The sequence below is a fragment of the Mya arenaria genome, chromosome 17 (assembly GCF_026914265.1).
Source record: "Mya arenaria isolate MELC-2E11 chromosome 17, ASM2691426v1".
In the NCBI taxonomy this organism is placed as follows: domain Eukaryota; kingdom Metazoa; phylum Mollusca; class Bivalvia; order Myida; family Myidae; genus Mya; species Mya arenaria.
The window spans coordinates 3,601,731-3,623,283 of NC_069138.1; the positions used below are offsets into that span (position 1 = coordinate 3,601,731).

General features: G+C 33.8%; 1 protein-coding gene across 2 annotated transcripts in view; it reads left to right on the forward strand.

The window, feature by feature from the left end:
• Nucleotides 1-21,553, forward strand: part of LOC128224000 (uncharacterized) — a 125,104-nt gene that overhangs the window by 85,512 nt on the left and 18,039 nt on the right. Inside the window, exon 1 of one of the 2 annotated variants that reach the window (XM_052933567.1) lies at nucleotides 14,920-15,011. The exons of the other annotated variant lie outside the window; for it this stretch is intronic. The gene's annotated coding sequence lies outside the window, so the exon portion shown is untranslated. Of the gene's footprint in view, nucleotides 1-14,919; nucleotides 15,012-21,553 lie in introns of those variants that run through there. 2 annotated transcript variants of the gene reach the window in all.

Consider the following 21,553-nt stretch of genomic DNA (forward strand, 5'->3'; position numbering starts at 1 on the left):
GAAAACAATATTAAAAACAAAAGCGATCTGCATTTCCTTATCACTCCTCCCAAATGATTTGAAAATGTAAAATATTTAAAGAAAATGAAGACGCATGCCAAAACAGCCAACACGTGTTCGCCAAAAGAAGGTTTTAAAGAAAACCTTTGTTAAAATGAGATGTGAATTTGGATGCAGTACATATCCTGGTTTTATTTTTCAGGTCAGCTCCTTCTGTTACACTTGTCTTATTTATTAAAAAATACTGGCACGAGAAAAGAATTCATAGCGTTTTTAATAGGCAGACATGAAAATTCGTAACTATATTCATGTTATATTTTAAACTGTTGTTACAATATGTTTCAAACTTCTTGTCAATGCATTATGAATGAAAAGATAGTTTAGTCTTTACAACGCATTGTATTTTTTTGTGTCCGTTTATTCAGATAGCAATACTTTTCGGATACATTTTCTAATATAGCCTCATTTTATTAACATTTAATTAAATTATTGGTTCATTTGCGTTTAAAATATGCAACTGATACATGATTGAACCATTCTTTATGATAATAGCTTCATGATTTTGCAAGATTTTTATACAAACTTTTTACTTTGTAAATGATTTAAAAAAAAACTTTTACTTTTTGAACATCTGAACTTTTTTTTTCATCATTCAAAAACTGTCATTTTGAATGATGCCAGTACCTGGCAACTCAACTAGAAACTCGAAAAAATAACTTTGGTCCAATGCTTTTTTTGTAAACTGATGATATGATAATCATGTTTTGTATACGAAATCTACTCGGAAATATGTTTAGCAAATATGCAAGCTCCAGGTGGAACATCCAGATGTCTACCAGAGATTTAAAGAGGGAAACCACGTGGTATGAAACGGTGGAAGCCATAAGCTGGCCTCTTAGTAAATCTTATCATCGAGCAGGTGCTGATGAGGAGTATAAAAACCAGTGGGTAAGGGATAACTGAGCAGCAGCGTATCGCATAGATCCTTGCACTGCCAGCTTGTGTTGAAATCAACAATACCATACAAGAGCGAACAGTGGTCAACTACAACACTTGTAAGCAGAACGAGGAAATGAAAGTTGCAAGACAAGCATGTGACACACACATAGTTCTGAACTATCACCTTAAACTAAGTAGTGTATTACTATGCATAATGACAAAGCGAAATCCATCGGGAACACCATATTTGCCAGGATATTTGGACAAACCAATGCTGAGAACACATTTAAGAAGCAAGATAAGGCAACCATCTTGAATACTCAATCCTCAGTAAAGATTGGTGGCGAAGCAGTACAGGTTGATCCTTGACTTCATTACATTCCAGCGACTTACAGTTGCTGCAAAAGCCTCACGAAATCTGGCATCAGTGTTCAAGTGTAAGCTGTGCAGTCACCCACCAGCACTCTTCGACGCCTCACTGCGTTTTCAATGGCCACATAAAACAGTGCTCTCGGATGCCATATGGAGCATCCTCACATATGACTTCCCAGAGATCACAACTCAAGGTGAGTGTGTACTGGATGGTGCTGCACTTGTTCAGCACAAACCATGTGCTCTTGGATACACAATCAATTACATGTGGAGGTTGTACACTGACTACGCCACAAGGAAGTATGGAGAGGCAATTGTAGTGTGTGATGGTTATGAGGGCACATCCGCGAAGGACTTGACAAACAAGTTTGAACAGGTGGAAGGACTGGATCAACCGTGACTTTTGACATGACAGGTGCAGCAGTGGAAAGAAACCGTTGATAATGTTCTGCCACATGACTGGGGATGGAAGGAGAGTAATGAGATCCTGTCCGAACTGACTTACCATCAGCTCCTTATGAATTCCTACAGGTCATCTGATGCTGCTGCAAGACAGTCTGTGATGCACATGCAAGACACATAACACATAGTCTGTTGTTTGTAGCAACTGCAAAGGATCGGGGTATGCTTATTCATTTCAAGAAGCTGAATGTGATAACGGTGAATTTGACGATCATGAAAACAGTTACTGAGCAACCAGACAATGTATGACATCTTAAAAAATATGTTATTATAAAGTATAATATAAATATAATAGTGATCTTTCTTTACAAATGTAGGGTTCAAAATCAATGCATACACATGTAGAACAAACATAAATTTGAGTGATACACCCTCCACTACTTACAAAATTATGCATTTATGGAACATAGTACTACTATGTTATCACCGTGTATTTAATAGCTGAAAACACAAAAATATTAAATGAATGGTGAATGCTTAAATATTTACTGCGATCTACTATGATATCATTAGGTAACAATAGTGTGTTTTCTGCACCATTCTTTTAAATTAAACTCGGTATCCTTCATAAGCTTCATTGTAGTTGACCTTCGTTCATCCTTGATGGTTTATTGGAACAATTGTATTTAATGTGTTAAATCGTATTTGGGAGTAATAGTACATCCCTTAGAAACATTTTTATTTGAATACGTTCTGCCAGTTGGAATCCTAAGGAATATTTGGGGTGAGGGGGATATAGAAATGTCTGAACTTTTGTATAAGGTCGATCATTGTCAAGTTAGAATTTCTTGAGTGTCAGTCATATCTACAATTCTTTAATGTTTCATCTTAAGGATATTTTATTGCACATACACTCTTAATTTATGGGTCATAGTTTTATAACTAACATAAATATATGTTCAAAATGATGACGTGTTCTATTTCGTTTCGATATTGAATCTAAATATCTCATATATCTTGATAAGTTTTTGTTTTTAAGGGACTTAAATATTTAAAGCTTTTGTCATGACAGTTTTATAGGATATTTAGTGGATATGATAAGTATTTGTTATTTACATACTCAAGTTTTAGACGTCTTCTCAACATAAAATATGCCGTGCCAGTTATTTAAAGTGGCAATCTTATTCATAATCAATACATAACCATGCATAACAAATATAGATTTTGATTTATAAACCTTTACTACTTACTAAATAATGCCATACTGGAAAATATTAACTACTGATAACAAGATTGTTACCTTGTATTTAAAAGCTGAAAACGCAAATATATTAAGTGATTGGTGAGTGCTAAAATTTTTGTTGTCATCTTTTAAAGTCTCATAAGGTAGAAATACCGTGTTTGCTGCACCTTTCTTTCAACATATAACTGAATAGAACCATTGTTTCCGTTATTTATTTATTCGTTTTAAATATTAAATCAAATGTTTTAACTGGGGAAAATCGAATTTTGGAGTAAGATTGCATCTTTAAGGAATACGACCACATATTTTCCCTATTTAAATGTTTCTGTCATGTCAATATTTATTTAAATAATATAATACAAAATATTTGAAATTAATGTTTTAGTAAACATTTAAAATACCAATGATAAGACCTTCATAAGGAAGAGGTCTTATCGTATTTTAATTTTGTCATCAGTATGAAGATATGCTGATACATACTAAAAGTAATTCCTTTTCAATGTGCATTTACTGTGTTCCTTAGCAAATATATATGTACAAACTTATACAGTATACAGATATATATATAAGCTCATAAATATACTGATATCAATATTTCAAGAAGATTAAATTCGTTCATTTTAAAGGTCTTTATATCAAATATACCATCGGAGTGAAGTAACTTCTGGTCAAAATGTACCACTTTTGTTTACGCGTAAAAAAATAACAACTTTATAAAAGTATATTCTAACATTTGCCAAATGAGAAACCTTTCTGTTTGAAACTAGCTTTGCTATGTAATATGTGTTTGGTTATCAATTTACAATTCTGCTAAGTTAAACACATTGCTTTACAAAAGAACAATAGTAAGGAACATCGGACTCTGGTATATTGTTTATACGTCCAATAACAATTTACGAATATTTCAAATATTTTTATGATAATTAAATGTACAGTTTATTTCCCGATACAAATACTCCTGTTGCTGCTATTACGTAAACAACTACTAGTACTTCTGTAAAAAGCTGCTACTATGTTTTTAATAATTAAAACGAAATGTTCAATTCTGTATTAGTGGAGGGCAAACCTAGGTCATACTGCGTTTATGAATCTTATCTTGGCACGCTTATAGCAATAAAATACTACATTTTCCTCTGTTATTTGATCGCTCGAGGACGTAAAACCGATGTTTAAATCTGTTATCAGTCAGTACCACTATTGATGTGAACGGAAGGAATAGGAATGGAACAGGTTAGCATTATGCTATTAACATATATAAAGAATAAGAGCGTTGAACAAATTCTTGACATATTGTGTTTCTCAATTAACTTGCTTTCAAATTAAATCGGCATTTATAGTTTACACCAGGCGTACACTTGTTTATGCAGTTTGTTTTTGTTTACTTTTAATGTTTTTTTTTTTTTTTTTTTTTTTTTTTTTTTTTGTTTAACTCGTTTGACCCTAATGGTCAAAGCAAGAAATCCTTTTGATTTGTATACATTTAAAATATATAAGCCTGTTTTTTTGTAGTGTTTTATTGATATACTAACTACTTGGTCACAACTTTCCAGGTTTAAATAGCGCCTAAAGCACCATAAAAGTCAAATGAGTTTTACATAACTATGCATTAAAGATAAGTTGCATCGGTCTATATTATGCGTCTTTAGGATAATGTTCACTGCTCTATATTTATGATCTGATTATGTCAAAAGCCATTTGATAAGTTTTGCAAAACTATATTTCACAGGGCGTTTTTAAACAAAAACGGCTATCCCAACACTTATCAAACATTTATTTCGATAGTTGCTTGTTGTCTTATAGCGTTGTGTGTTTTTCTGGTCTAGTGTGTGTAAAACATTCATGGGTGTGCCTTCAAACAGAATCTTAATTAAATGTTAGGCTAGTTGGCTTTATTTGCGTTTTGACTAAGAGCTAAAAAGCACAAATCTTAATAATAATTGGCCCTGGGCTTGTAAGTTAATGCTTACTTTGATAAGATTTACCTGTTACGTTTTTTTATTCAGTATTGTTCAGATAAGAATGAGGTTTGTGCACGTACACTGGTTTTAAGCCCCAGTAAATTTAAAATTTACCGACCGTTCCAAGGCGCTACCTAATAATATTTGATAAACATACCTAGTTTTTTCTATAGTATATATGCACTGTGTGGTTTATGGAGTTGTGTGCTGTTGTTCCGTGTTTCCTTTGTTTTATTGTGTGTTCTATGTCTTTGGCGTTTATTGTCCCTGTAGTTTTCATTGTTACACCATAATTTATTATAATGAATAACGTCGCTTGCACGAAGTAACGTCATAACGTATTTTTGATATATAACAATTTTATTAAAGTAGTGTTTAACTTTTTACATGCCGTCATATAGGAATACAGCTGAAGGAGTATGCGTTACTAAGCGACATTTTATGCAATTAGCGATGTATATAATTATTAAGTATTATTGATACAAAAAAAAATCACATCATTTGTCCTTTCATATGAAATTTATTCAACGAAATATTTTAAATTGATAAATACTCGCAAAGGATTGTTTTTTATCAATTGAAATAAACTCGTTTAATTGATTCCGTATTAATTGACTAGTATTGTGTCCTGTTGAATATACTTATAACCTATTTGTCTGTATTGCACAGGATAAATTGGTAATATTTCAGCAAGTTGAACGGTCATTTTTAATTTGTGTTTTTAAAATAAAGATACCTTTTTTCTTAAATATGATCATTTACCATTTAAATTGTGAGAGGAAAATGGAATAGAAACACATTTTAATTTTTTAAGGTTAAAAAAGAAAATGACGTCGTCAACATTTTATACACTTAGATCATAGTCTAGCAGGGCTTGCCGTCAAAAAAAAATAAAAAAATAAGCAAATTGCGTTATAAGTTTAGTTGCATGTAGTGATTCATACTAGCTATCACCACAGTATTCATCCAACTTATAAATGTATGGATTGTGTTAAACTCTTACGGATAATACATTTGTACCATGCATATAGCTTCAATCAAATTTTGAGATGATATCTTGGGCAAAATGAGCGTTTAATTGCATCTTCAATTCGATCTTTGTTTTCAGGGTTTTACCGAGCTATCGGTGTCAATTTTCGAGGTGTAAACCTATCCGAACCCATGACCCAGATACAATTTTATCCAATAGTGTGACTCTGTGACTAGAACAACGATTAGTTGTGTTCATTGTCTTATTTAACTACACATGAAAGGTTTAGAGTGTGCACTATCGGCTGATTAGGGGATTGGCACACCTGGCGCCACACACTCTTCAATATTCCAAGTTCACATACAATGTCCAAATCGGAAAATAAATATAATAAAGTACGCTCAAATTACTCCAAATGAAACTAGAAATTCGAAATTAGAGATTCATTTTCGGAGAGAACCCTAAAATACCCCAGCCAACATTTCATTACATCTAAATAAAGTTTCTGAGGCAAGGACGAATGTTAAAAAGCTGCACCACTAAGTAACTGAGGTATTTTCCTGGATTCCCCCCGGTTGAGTGTCAGTTCGATGGATATGTCGCTACTCTAAGGTCAAATGAAAGGATACGGTCTTAGCCCATTTACTTTATGTAAAGTCTAGCAAATTCATTTCTACCTTAATTGTATTAAACAATACGTGTTTGTCATGATATTAAGAAAAACAATACACAAGCAATTAAACAAATCGCCAAACATAATACGCAAAACATTTGATCGGAATGTTTTATCTAACGCGCAGCTCTGGATGTATTTTGTAGTGTTAGTTAGACACTTTAAGCTTATTGTAATAACATCCGATGCTTGGCTGAGGATATTTGTAGCCTTATTCATGTTGACATATTGCTCGTTGCGGCAATTATTTAAGACATACTTATAAAAGGGAATGAAAACATTTGAGTTTACAGTCTATACTATGTAATCGCCTAGCCAATCGTCAACAAATTTAACACAACAATTTTATGTTTACACATGATTTCCTAATATGCAAGAAAGTAAAATAGAAACGACTGGTTATTATGATAATTCGAAAAACATATATTTTTGTTTTCTTTTTAGCTAATTTTTATATTAAAGATGAGTGGCCTGGCTAATTCATACTTCATTTATTTGAGTGAATAATTACAGACAATTTATGGTTTTCCACTTGAAGACATGGACTCTTGTGGCATAATAATTTAATAATTTATTATTTGTGCATCTGTTTGAAGGATCTATAAAATAAACTAATAAAAAAGTAATGTTTTTGATATTCATTAGCGTACTTAATTGCTTTTCGAGGGCATGTATTTACATTCGCTTAGTCCTTCAAATAAAATCTTAACGTTTATATTGCATAACAAGCAATGAGTTATGACGGCATTGTTTATTTCAAAATTGCACTTCGACTGGATTAGTGCGATGTGATTTAACTAATGATATAAGATATAACAATTACCAGCTATTCCTTTATGCAAACGAATGTTTTCAATTATATTTAAAATTTAAATGCTGAAGATACTGCTAATCTTTAAACGTTATGAATAATTTTCTAAAATGTAAATATTTTTCTTGCGTTTATGCTATATGAACGCAGTAGGGCAAGCGATCAAACTACTATGAGGTGCGATTTCCAGTTCACAAGCTCATTGTTATATTTATTTGAAATGTTATGTATGTCTCTTATTCATGTCGGAATTACGAAAATTACTGTTGTTTTTTTAATTAAAATGTTTATAAAACAACTTCATCTCTTTACATTAATGTCCTGTTCGGTAATAAATATGCTTGTTCAAACAAATCCATTCATTCTACCATTGAGACGATTGATATACTAAATAGCAGGGAAGTGTTAATGCCTGTATCTTTAAATGGCATTGACATGTTTAAGTAATACTGTTTGACCATAATCAAAGCTTGTTTCGTGTTGAGGGGTCGCCATGCACGCTGTTTTTAATATTTATTATCTTTCTCAAAGAAAAATGTTGGTGTCGATAAAAATAGTTACCTAAGGTTTATGTTTTACAGGTCGTTGTCGATGGAACGCATAACTCATTGTTCATGTTTGAGGATATTGGTGAATATGAAAAAAGTGTAACTCATGGTCGATGTAAAAGAATTGTGTTGAAAGAAAGGCTATATGCGTAGCATTTTAGGATCATGTAATCCAGAGTCGTCGCCTGTGGCGACACAAGATCTTATTTCAGATTTTCGATTGAAGTCTTTATTAAACATGGATAATCATTGGCATAAATCGGCGAACAACTCAAAGAAGCCAGAACACACGATTCAGTCCAGAGTAACGGTCCTTTGATTTGTCGTAATTGAACAAATTATAACGCGCTCAAAGCAGGCCACATATTTGTGCAAATAAAAGGTCGATCATACATAAAAATGCAGCTTTAATAACCTGATTTACAGTCATATATATATGACCGCCGGCCTGTGAAAACGACCCTTATCGCATATTTTATCAAAATTAGTTTTTTTGCAAAAATACAAAGTACAATTTCTGTGTGTTCTAAAAATACCAACTAAAATAAAATGCATACTTTTTTTAATGCTAAATTTCAATATCAAAGACCATCACCATGCCGTTCTTGGAACGTTGAACAAAACAAAAACGAAGACATATAATCATTTGCAAGTTTACTGCAATTATTGGTAATAAATTAAAACTTTAACTGAATGGTAACAATAGAAAAGTATTTCGGTAACTGCACAAATACTGTATAAATGTTGATGTAACCATGGCAACGGGTACTGCTATTTAGAATGAAAATATCGCTGGCTTATTTTTCAACAAATTTTTGGTAAATTTTCTATTAATTAATATATTCTGATATTTGATAAAACGTATTGAAGAATCTCCCGTAGTGTTATTACCTTAATAAATGCTGTATACCCATATGATATAAAAACAGTCCCTATATGTTTCGCGGAGTATCTTGAAGTGTGTTTTCAAGCCATCGTCTTTAACATTTAAAAAAAACAAAAAACATTAAATTATCAATGTTCAATATCTATGTGTACATAAACGATATAACAGATATACCGTTACAATCTGTATTTTAACAACAAACAACAGCACAATAACAATTCACCAACAACACGCGAAATATGTCCACTTATTCAGTGATGTCAGACACTTGGCACTATTCCTCAGAAAGCGGACATGTTGTGTCCTTGTTCTTCGCCCGCAAGTATTTTCGCACGTGAGTTGCCAAGTATGCCTGGCGCTCGCGGCTTAAACCAGCAGCTTGTACTTCCTGCGGTCTACTTCGCAGTACATTTCCACCACGGAACACACAGTAGCTCGTCTCCTCGTTGTCTTCTCCTTTCTTCAAAAAAATGATGCCAGGCGACTCAGAGGTGAATCGAAACTGCTGATATGACCTTATTCCTTTTAGTGCACGAAACTGTTCCCCAAGAAATATCTTCCATTCCCGCCATTCAAACCTCGAGGTCCCGTCAGGTTTCTTGTAAAGGACAGCCTCATTTCTAGTTGAAGAAGATGCAACAACGTTTTCTGAAAATGATTAATAAAAATTACTCACCACATTCACGATATAATTTCGATGTTTTTGTTCAATCATTTGATTTAAATAAACTTAAATCAGTCTGTTGTTTTTGTTGAATGAGAATACTTCTTTTCAACTAACCTAGGTCACTCAAGGTTTCACAGTCCGTTCGCCTGTAAAGCGCATTGATTCGCCCGAACCCAGCGTCTATTATGCACCTGGCATGACCTGCTACCTGCATCAAATTGCGTATCTCCTCGTTAAGGCCGATCATGGTCCTCCAGCAGAAGTACGCTAGCAGGTAGCGGTTTTTGTTTTGTCCTGAAAATTATTAAGTTTTAGAAATAACCAATTATACTCATTACTAAAATATGTTCATATATGTAGTTCGTACACAAATATTTACCTCCATTGTTACATATGATTGCCTTTATGGTTTCAAATATGGTTTATTACTGGTTTCAATTGGTTGGAACGAGCCAATTTTTGCGTAAATCCATGAAAACAAGTTATATAAAACTGCTGACAAAAAATTAGACCGCAGATTTTAATATTTAAGTTCAAAGATTGATATTTTATGCAATTTTCGTAACCCGTTAATAACGGTTTAAGCCATGTAACATTTGTATTTTCGAACGGAAATATGAAAATCAGAGATCTGATTATTTGTCAGCAATCAATTACAAAAACAAAAAATAAAACAGTTGTACTATTGGCATATCTGTGAGATTGCAGCTTTAATTACCGCCACAATTGTCCGCATGAAGAGTAGTCACTCGCTCCCCGTGCCCAAACTCTGTCAGAGCGTAATCCACGAGCGAAATTACAGCATCTGGCCCGTGAATGCCACCTCCATCCTGCATCATAGTCTCGGCTTCGTCGATTAGAAAATTATACTGAATCGGAAGGGCGTCGTCCCGAAACCCGAATAAATGAACTTTTCTGTAAATAGATGTATTTAACATCTTGTTAAATAGTCAGAATCTGTTTTCGGAAATCAACTATTTAGAGATACGATATTGTCACATAAAAACGTGTGAAAACACTTATTTAGGCGCAAAGGTCAGAGTCATTAAAAAATAATGCTTCTAAACGAAAATATTTGTCTTATTACCTAGGAGTGACAAAGTACATAGGTCCCATCTGGCGACTGTGATGTGGCAGGCACAAGTTCTGAGCAAAGTCGAACGTGTAATGTGCATGCTGAAAGTCAGTTGAGCATGGCTCGACTGGCTCTGTAGGGCGGGTGCCTCTCAATTCGTCCATAGCAGTAGTAACGCAGTCTTTGTACACCTAATTTGAATACAAAGACATGTACATATAATTTTATGAAAGTATGAAATATTTAGCTCAATCAATACAAATGTTAAACAAATATAGTCTAATTTCAGCGACTGTTTTCATTGAAATTGCATCGAAGTACATTAGTTTAAACATATTTATTTTACAACGATTGTGAAACAAGTTATAACAACATTGTATTAATCACTCTCGTTGGTCCGATTTCACGCGAGAGTGTGGTCTTGTGTTGTGGGGGGGGGGGGGAACCGGAGAACCCACTTGTCCGGTTTGGTGACCACAACCAAACTCACATGCGCCCGAGCCGGGAATCGAACTCGGGTCGCCTAGGTGAGAAGCGAGTGCGCTAACCACTGCGCTAACTTGACAACCCGAAGAAGTACATTAGGAGTGCAAACATATATAGTGTAGCCGAACGAAGTTCTTCTTTCAATATATTTCCATTGAATAATAAACTTATCATAATAATAACTTCAACACCAATAAAATACCTTTTTGCTCTTTTCTGGTCGCATTGATGTGTCTCTCGAGAGCTGATGCAGCAGCTAGCTTCTCGTCGTCTGTCGTGGCATCAGCGACTCCTTTCCGTGACATCTCGCACGTGACACACACGTCCTCTTGGGGAGTGGCGATCTGTAAAAGAATTGAATATTTTAAAAAAGTTATTATTTAGGTTGTTAACGTTTTATTTATCACTGAGCTAGAAACGAATACATTCATCTCGAATAAAACAAACAAACTATCGCATTCTTAATATAATACATACAGAAGATTCTTTGATGTACCGCTCTACATGACTTACCTTGATGTTTGGACAAAGCTCATGCCACAATCTGCAGAACGTCTTATATTTAATACATTTTGTGGCTGCTTCAATGCACGATTTTTCATATAATTTATTCATTTTCATCTTTGTGGTGGAGCTGTGGAGGAATACTGGTGCGTCCTTGGCTCTCCCTCTGGGTGCTGCAGGCATGGGCAGTCCTTCATCAATTGCAACATTCTTTAAAAATGATATTACATTTTCAATTTCTTGAAAAGTTAACGCATGAATGGGCCGCCGGCCTTGGTTTCCATGACAACGGGGAACATTTCCATTCTCGTTAACATGTTTTAAAAGATTCTTGAGATGAGTCGGGCCGATGTCATACACACACATGAATGATTTCTTGCACACAACATTACCCTCAAACTTATAGTCGTATCGCGTACGCTGACGATCACCATACCGGCTTCGTTTTTTATCTGAATTTATCCGGTTTAATGCTCCCATTATATATAAGTCCTTTTCTTCCTTTGTATACTGCCTTATATTGTCAATATGGGCTTGGGCAGCTTCACGGTCAATAGAGTCCATGCACATAGAAGTGCAATCGCAGCCAGTCGCTAATGTGTGGCATGATTCTACAATTGGTATGTCATCATCATGTTCCGAGATTACATGATCATTTACATTTTCTGATGGCACTTGATTGTCATAATTTTCATCATCAGACGTTACTGTAATGAAACAGAGTATCCTTAGTGAGTTAAGCATTATGTTTGCCCATAATATACAAACTAAAATAATGTATTGCAACGTTATATAACTTTATTATTGCGAATAAACAAATAAGATCCACACATTTACTGCAAAATAATTTACTATTTATTTAAAAGGTGTCAATTCTTAAAATAGCAATGATGATTTAGATTTAAAAAAAAATATTATTTATCATGAAATTAAATTGCATTTCTGTTATTTGAACTTATTATTAAACAATTGTCATTTAGCGTCAATGAACAGTTAAGGATACCTCTGGGTAGTTCAATTTAATGTGAATGTCTTGATATCGTTGATTTGTGTCCAAAGAATTCGTCATAGAATCGCTGTATCAGCTGTAAAAAAAAAAGTTTCTAAAAATTTATAAAAAAATAAAAAATGTTCCCGGGATCGAACCGGTAACGTTTGATTACAAGACAAGCGCTTATCCATCTGAGCTCTTTCCCCACTTGTCTCAATTGTAATGCATCGAGGTATCGATTTATCGATAAGCGCACATACACTATCGTACGGAGTTTACCGAACACGTTGATTTAAAAAAATGTTGGTATTCTGTCCATTGTTTACTGAGAAATAAATGATAATAATTCTACATGTTTATATTTATCATTATTTAAACAGTTTTTATATATAAATTAACTTTCATATGAACCATATGCTTACCTTTCTGCATTATTACTTTGAGAAAGTGCTTTAGTTTTCACTTGCAGACGATTGAAAATAAAAGGATTATAAAATCAATTTCAAGTATATTTCATGAATGGAACTATACTTACTTCTAAATCTTCCATCTTCCAACCTTCTGATACATCGAAATATCAAATATTATGGTGTTTTCGCCATAAAAATAGAATTTTTCAAACAGTTACTTTCTTTTTATTTATGTATTTACTTCCGCATTTCTTCGGGAGTTTTCGTGCAATTCCGTCAATATCTCGGAAATGCGATAAGGTTCGTTTTCTCAGGCCGGCGGTCATATATGAGATGATGTGTCCTCTTTTTATCTTTGATATTTAATCTAAACATCTCATATATCAAGATTATGTTTTTGCTTTTACAGACTTAAGTGTTTAACTTGCTCTCAGCATTAGCTTCGTCATGTGTCTATTTCAAGGTTTTTAATGATAAGGATTTCGAATAAACAAGGCTGTAAAGGTCTTCAAAATGAATATGTGATATTATAAAAACATAGCCATGTTTCGTTGTTTAGAAAAAAAATATATTAGAATATACAAAAAAAGAAAGGTAACGTCAGACTTATTTTTAATAAAATAATATGCATTAAACACATTCGATTTTAATGTTATCAGTAAACACTATTGAATGCCAAAATAAAAGAAAAGACCTTCGCATTGGGGACATAGTGATCTAACAAGAATTATTGTAATCGCTACGAGTATTTGCCTTTCCTATATTGTCATTTCTTTAACATGAGTTATTTTTGTTTACTATTGCAAATGTTTACAAGGAATTATTCGGTTTTGTTAATCTATTCAATTGTGTTGCTTTTAGGAAATCGGTCGTGCTAGTTAAGGGCCTTTCACAATACACAAGAAGTTTGGAGGATCAAAACAAAAATAAGAATAATAGTATGATATAAAAACAAGTTAATGGCTATTTTTTATTTAAAGCGAATTTTTCTAAAATCAAAAACAAAACATTTCATAAAACATATATTACAGTATACTTCAACAGATGTCGTATATGTGCATATGTATTTCTTCATACATTGTTCACATGCTTTTACATATTTATGTTCGAGTTCAGAATTATCCAAATTACACAGATAAATTGGAAACTGATTGTGATTTGTGTTCATAGACGTAGCCCCATAGTTCCGAACATTCTCAAATTCCTACCCTACCAACTGTCTACACGTTTTAAACCCTCATATTTTGATTATATTTTTATCTTAACATTTCATCCTAACTGTTCTTCTTTCATTCCTTAAATTCAAAATATAAATGACCAACAATGTATGATATTTGCGATAATCAATTTTAAAATCAAGTTTAGATATAAGAATATATGAAGTTATTTGGCTAGATGAAATAAGATATATAGGTTTGTTACGCTTAGCAATGTTCAGAAATTATAACACATGTTCTAAATGCCAAGTGACAATCGACGAAGAAATCGTTAAAACACATGTCAACAAAACTTGGGTTTTATAGATATCAAAACGTTTTTCATTATTTCTTATGAAATCCTTCTTTAATATGTTTAGCGAGACCGACTTATCTTTCTCTGTCCGGTTAAAAATAGTTGTTTTGGGTAATTGTTTTTGCACAAACGCCGAAAGAACTATTTATAGTTGTGGTTTTTATTACCAAAAACGACCAACGTTTGTAAATACGCCCCGACGAACACTGCACACCGCTTAACAAGTCTTGTACTAGAATCTACCATGCCTTAATTAAAGTGTCGGTGCATGTCAGTGATTAAAGCTTGGGCCAGCAATATTACAGACATTCTAATAACTCATTTAGTGTTACACACACACACACACACTATTTAATTGAATGAGAAATCATATATTTATTGTATAGTGTGAAACATCTTGTTCAATCTCACTGTATGAATCTTACCTTAGCGAGTATGTCACGCCCATAACAATAAAAACATTTCTCTCTTTACAGAGCCTCGTTGAAATACTTTAAACGGGGTTGATTCTGTTATCAGTCAGCTCGGCTAATGATGTGAACGCATTTACAAGGAGTATAACAGGTACGCATAATTTAAATATATTCATAATAAAGAGTGTTGAAAAGATTTACAGTGGGCATAATGCACAGGGTATACTCCAAAGACACAATAGAACACAAAAAAATCCAAAAAATCACAAACAAGAAACATGGAACAACAGCACAAAGCTCCACAAACATCACAGTCCGTATGTACTATATAAAACAACTAGTTGTGTTGGTTGTTAGGTACCACCTTTGAACGGTCAGTTAAATGTAATTTTAGTGGGTTTTTCAACCATTTAAACTGCAAATATTGAACTTATTGTAACTTTTTCCAGCAGTGAATTAGTAGATAAAAGCAACTTTTATTGGGTTACACTTCAAACATTACTGAGCCGTATTAAATTATCTAGTAGGGTTTGACCGCTAAGCCTAATGCATCCAACACAATGCACTAGACATGAAAATTAAAACGCATTCGGCGAGAACCTTCAAATACTTGCCAACATTTCCTACCGTTTATATATTGGAACAATTATTTGAGGTCATCATTACAGACAATTGATGTTTTTCCACTTGACGACTTTGACTTTTGTGATATTATCAACATATTTATCTTTGTTTATACATTTGTTTCGAATCGATATAAAATAAAGCTAACAAAACGTGTTTACTATTAATAGGCGTATTGTATTGCTTTTTAAGGGTATGTATTTACAATCGCTCAGTCCTTCGTATAAAAAACACTTAACATTCATATTGTATAACAAGCAATGATTTATGACAGCATTGTTTATTTCAATATTCCCCTCCGATCAATCAACAAAAAGTATACGATATACCACATATTAATTTTTCTTTAATGCAAACCCATTTGTAGAAGATACTGCTAATTTTCAATCGCAATTAATAAGTTTCTGTTTTTTTTTCTTATTTTGGCGTAAATGCTTCCTAAACGCATTATTGCAAGAGAGGAAATTACTATGAAGTTCGGTAGACAAAAAATTCGTATTTTTTGTATTTCCCCTTAATATCGTAATCATTGGTTTTTTTTACAAGGTCCATCTTTTGAAATCATGTCTGAGATTAATGCATACAAGAACGAAATTTATGGCATTTTTGAATTTGAAAGGTTTACAAGCTATATACATCTCTTTACATTTATGTCATGTTCGGTAATAAATCTGCTTGTTCAAACAATTCCCTTTATTCAACAATCGCTGAGACGATTTTTATACTAAATACCAGGAAGAGAAAATACCTGCATATTTAAATAATATTGATTTTAAAGGTGAAACTGTTTGAACATAATAAAAGCTTGTTGTATGTTGCGGGTCATTATGCACATTGTTGTTAATGTTTTGTATCAATATTTATTATTTATTTTAAATGAAAACATGTTGTAGGCGATAAATACGGTGTGCCCTTCAGTCGAAGATGTTGTCGTGATACAATATTATTCATGGCCGATGTTTGGGAATTCTGTTGTCGATGAAACTGTGTACCCATGGTCTATGTTTGAGAGTGATTGTGTTAATGAATTGAGAGTACCCATGATCGATGTTCGAGAGTGATTGTGTTGATGAATAAAGTGTTATCCGTGGTCGATGTTTGAGAGTGATTGTGTTAATGAATAAAATGTAACATATGGCCGATGTTTGGGAGTGTTGGTGTTGATGAAGAAAGTGTAACCCATGACCGATGTTTGAGAGTGTTGGTGTTAATGAATTAAATCTTATCCATGGTCGATGTTTGAGAGTGAATGTGTTGATGAATAAAGTGATATACAAGGTCGATGTTTGAGAGTGTTGGTGTTAATGAATTAAGTGTTATCCATGGTCGATGTTTGAGAGTGTTGGTGTTCATGAATAAAGTGTTACTCATGGTCGATGTATGAGAGTGTTGGTGTTGATGAATAAAGTGTTATCCATGTTCGATCTTTGAGAGTGTTGGTGTTTTTGAATAAAGTGTTATCCATGGTCGATGTTTGCGAATGTTGGTGTTGATGAATAAAGTGTAACCCATGGTCAATGTTTGAGAGTGATTGTGTTGATGAATAAAGTGTTATCCATGGTCAATGTTTGAGTGTGTTGGTGTTGATGAATAAAGTGTTATCCATGGTCAATGTTTGAGAGTGTTGGTGTTGATGAATAAAGTGTTATCCATGGTCAATGTTTGAGAGTGTTGGTGTTGATGAATAAAGTGTTATCCATGGTCAATGTTTGAGAGTGAATGTGTTGATGAATAAAGTGTTATCCATGGTCGATGTTTGACAGTGTTGGTGTTGATGAATAAAGTGTTATCCATGGTCAATGTTTGAGAGTGTTGGTGTTGATGAATAAAGTGTTATCCATGGTCAATGTTTGAGAGTGAATGTGTTGATGAATAAAGTGTTATCCATGGTCAATGTTTGAGAGTGAATGTGTTGATGAATAAAGTGTTATCAATGGTCGATGTTTGAGAGTGTTGGTGTTGTTGAATAAAGTGTTATACATGGTCGATGTTTGAGAATGAGTGTGTTGTTGAATAAAGTGTTATCAATGGTCGATGTTTGAGTGTGTTGGTGTCGATGAAATAGTGTTACCAATGGTCGATGTTTGAGTGTGTTGGTGTTGATGAATAAAGTGTTATCCATGGTCAATGTTTGAGAGTGTTGGTGTTGATGAATAAAGTGTTATCCATGGTGGATGTTTGAGAGGGTTGGTGTTGATGAATGAAGTGTTATCCATGGTCAATTTTTGAGAGTGTTGGTGTTGATGAATAAAGTGTTATCCATGGTCAATGTTTGAGAGTGAATGTGTTGATGAATAAAGTGTTATCCATGGTCAATGTTTAAGAGTGAATGTGTTGATGAATAAAGTGTTATCAATGGTCGATGTTTGAGAGTGTTGGTGTTGGTGAATAAAGTGTTATCCATGGTCGATGTTTGAGAGTGAATGTGTTGATGAATAAAGTGTTATCCATGGTCAATGTTTGAGAGTGAATGTGTTGATGAATAAAGTGTTATCCATGGTCGATGTTTGAGAGTGTTGGTGTTGTTGAATAAAGTGTTATCCATGGTCGATGTTTGAGAGTGAATGTGTTGATGAATAAAGTGTTATCAATGGTCGATGTTTGAGAGTGTTGGTGTTGTTGAATAAAGTGTTATACATGGTCGATGTTTGAGAATGAGTGTGTTGTTGAATAAAGTGTTACCAATGGTCGATGTTTGAGAGTGTTGGTGTCGATGAAAAAGTGTTACCAATGGTCGATGTTTCAGAGTGTTAGTGTTGTTGAATAAAGTGTTATCAATGGTCGATGTTTGAGAGTGTTAGTGTGGATGAAATAGTGTTACCAATGGTCGATGTTTCAGAGTGTTGGTCTTGTTGAATAAAGTGTTATCAATGGTCGATGTTTGAGAGTGTTGTGTTAATGAATAAAAAGCTATCCATGGTGGATGTTTGAGAGGGTTGGTGTTGATGAATGAAGTGTTACCCTTGATTAATGTTTGAGAGTGTTGGTGTTGATGAATAAAGTGTTATCAATGGTCAATGTTTGAGAGTGTTGGTGTTGTTGAATAAAGTGTTATCAATGGTCGATGTTTGAGAGTGTTGGTGTTAATGAATAAAAAGCTATCCATGGTGGATGTTTGAGAGGGTTGGTGTTGATGAATGAAGTGTTACCCTTGATTAATGTTTGAGAGTGTTGGTGTTGATGAATAAAGTGTTATCAATGGTCAATGTTTGAGAGTGTTGGTGTTGATGAATAAAGTGTTATCAATGGTCGATGTTTGAGAGTGTTGGTGTCGATGAAATGTGTTATCCATGGTCAATGTTTGAGAGTGTTGGTGTTGTTGAATAACGTGTCATCCATGGCCTATGTTTGATAGTGTTGGTGTTGTTGAATAAAATGTTACCCATGGTCAATATTTGAGACTGAATGTGTTGATGAATAAAGTTTAACTCATGACCGATGTTTAAGAATGTTGGTTTTGATGAATTATATATTATCCATGGCCGATGTTTGGAAATGATTTTGTTGATGATTAAATTGTAATCCATAGTCGATGTTTGAGAATGTTGGTGTTGTTGAATAAAGTGTTTTCTATAGTCGATGTTAGAGAGCGTTGGTTTTGATGAATAAAATGTTATCCATGGTCGACGTTTAGAGATCGTTGGATTTGATGAATAAAATGTTATCCATGGTTGATGTTTGAGAGCGTTGGTCGATGCTTGTGAGTGTTGGTATTGATAAATTTAGTGTTATCCATGGCCGATGTTTGAAAGTTTTTGTGTTGTTGAATAAAGTGTTAACCATGGCCGATGTTTGAAAGTGTTTGTGTTGTTGAATAAAGTTTTACCCATCGCCGATGTTTGAGAATGTTGTTTTTGATGAATAAAATGTTATTCATTGTCGATGTTTGAAAGTGATTATGTTGATGAATAAAGTGTTATCCATGGTCGATGTATGAGATTGTTGGTGTTGATTAATAAAGTGTTATCCATGATCGATGTTTGAGAGTGTTAGTGTTGATGAATAAAGTGTTATCCATGGTCAATGTTTGAGTGTGTTGGTGTTGATGAATAAAGTGTTATCCATGGTCAATGTTTGAGAGTGAATGTGTTGATGAATAAAGTGTTATCCATGGTCAATGTTTGAGAGTGTTGGTGTTGATGAATAAAGTGTTATCCATGGTCAATGTTTGAGAGTGAATGTGTTGATGAATAAAGTGTTATCCATGGTCGATGTTTGACAGTGTTGGTGTTGATGAATAAAGTGTTATCCATGGTCAATGTTTGAGAGTGTTGGTGTTGATGAATAAAGTGTTATCCATGGTCAATGTTTGAGAGTGAATGTGTTGATGAATAAAGTGTTATCCATGGTCGATGTTTGAGAGTGTTGGTGTTGATGAATAAAGTGTTATCCATGGTCAATGTTTGAGAGTGTTGGTGTTGATGAATAAAGTGTTATCCATGGTCGATGTTTGAGAGTGAATGTGTTGATGAATAAAGTGTTATCCATGGTCAATGTTTGAGAGTGAATGTGTTGATGAATAAAGTGTTATCAATGGTCGATGTTTGAGAGTGTTTGTGTTGTTGAATAAAGTGTTATACATGGTCGATGTTTGAGAATGAGTGTGTTGTTGAATAAAGTGTTATCAATGGTCGATGTTTGAGTGTGTTGGTGTCGATGAAATAGTGTTACCAATGGTCGATGTTTGAGTGTGTTGGTGTTGATGAATAAAGTGTTATCCATGGTCAATGTTTGAGAGTGTTGGTGTTGATGAATAAAGTGTTATCCATGGTGGATGTTTGAGAGGGTTGGTGTTGATGAATGAAGTGTTATCCATGGTCAATGTTTGAGAGTGTTGGTGTTGATGAATAAAGTGTTATCCATGGTCAATGTTTGAGCGTGTTGGTGTTGATGAATAAAGTGTTATCCATGGTCAATGTTTGAGAGTGAATGTGTTGATGAATAAAGTGTTATCCATGGTCAATGTTTGAGAGTGAATGTGTTGATGAATAAAGTGTTATCAATGGTCGATGTTTGAGAGTGTTGGTGTTGATGAATAAAGTGTTATCCATGGTCGATGTTTGAGAGTGAATGTGTTGATGAATAAAGTGTTATCCATGGTCAATGTTTGAGAGTGAATGTGTTGATGAATAAAGTGTTATCCATGGTCGATGTTTGAGAGTGTTGGTGTTGATGAATAAAGTGTTATCCATGGTCGATGTTTGAGAGTGTTGGTGTTGATGAATAAAGTGTTATCAATGGTCGATGTTTGAGAGTGTTGGTGTTGTTGAATAAAGTGTTATACATGGTCGATGTTTGAGAATGAGTGTGTTGTTGAATAAAGTGTTACCAATGGTCGATGTTTGAGAGTGTTGGTGTCGATGAAAAAGTGTTACCAATGGTCGATGTTTCAGAGTGTTAGTGTTGTTGAATAAAGTGTTATCAATGGTCGATGTTTGAGAGTGTTGGTGTGGATGAAATAGTGTTACCAATGGTCGATGTTTCAGAGTGTTGGTGTTGTTGAATAAAGTGTTATCAATGGTCGATGTTTGAGAGTGTTGGTGTTAATGAATAAAAAGCTATCCATGGTGGATGTTTGAGAGGGTTGGTGTTGATGAATGAAGTGTTACCCTTGATTAATGTTTGAGAGTGTTGGTGTTGATGAATAAAGTGTTATCAATGGTCAATGTTTGAGAGTGTTGGTGTTGATGAATAAAGTGTTATCAATGGTCGATGTTTGAGAGTGTTGGTGTCGATGAAATGTGTTATCCATGGTCAATGTTTGAGAGTGTTGGTGTTGTTGAATAACGTGTCATCCATGGCCTATGTTTGAGCGTGTTGGTGTTGTTGAATAAAATGTTACCCATGGTCAATATTTGAGACTGAATGTGTTGATGAATAAAGTTTAACTCATGACCGATGTTTAAGAATGTTGGTTTTGATGAATTATATAGTATCCATGGCCGATGTTTGGAAATGGTTTTGTTGATGATTAAATTGTAATCCTTAGTCGATGTTTGAGAATGTTGGTGTTGTTGAATAAAGTGTTTTCTATAGTCGATGTTAGAGAGCGTTGGTTTTGATGAATAA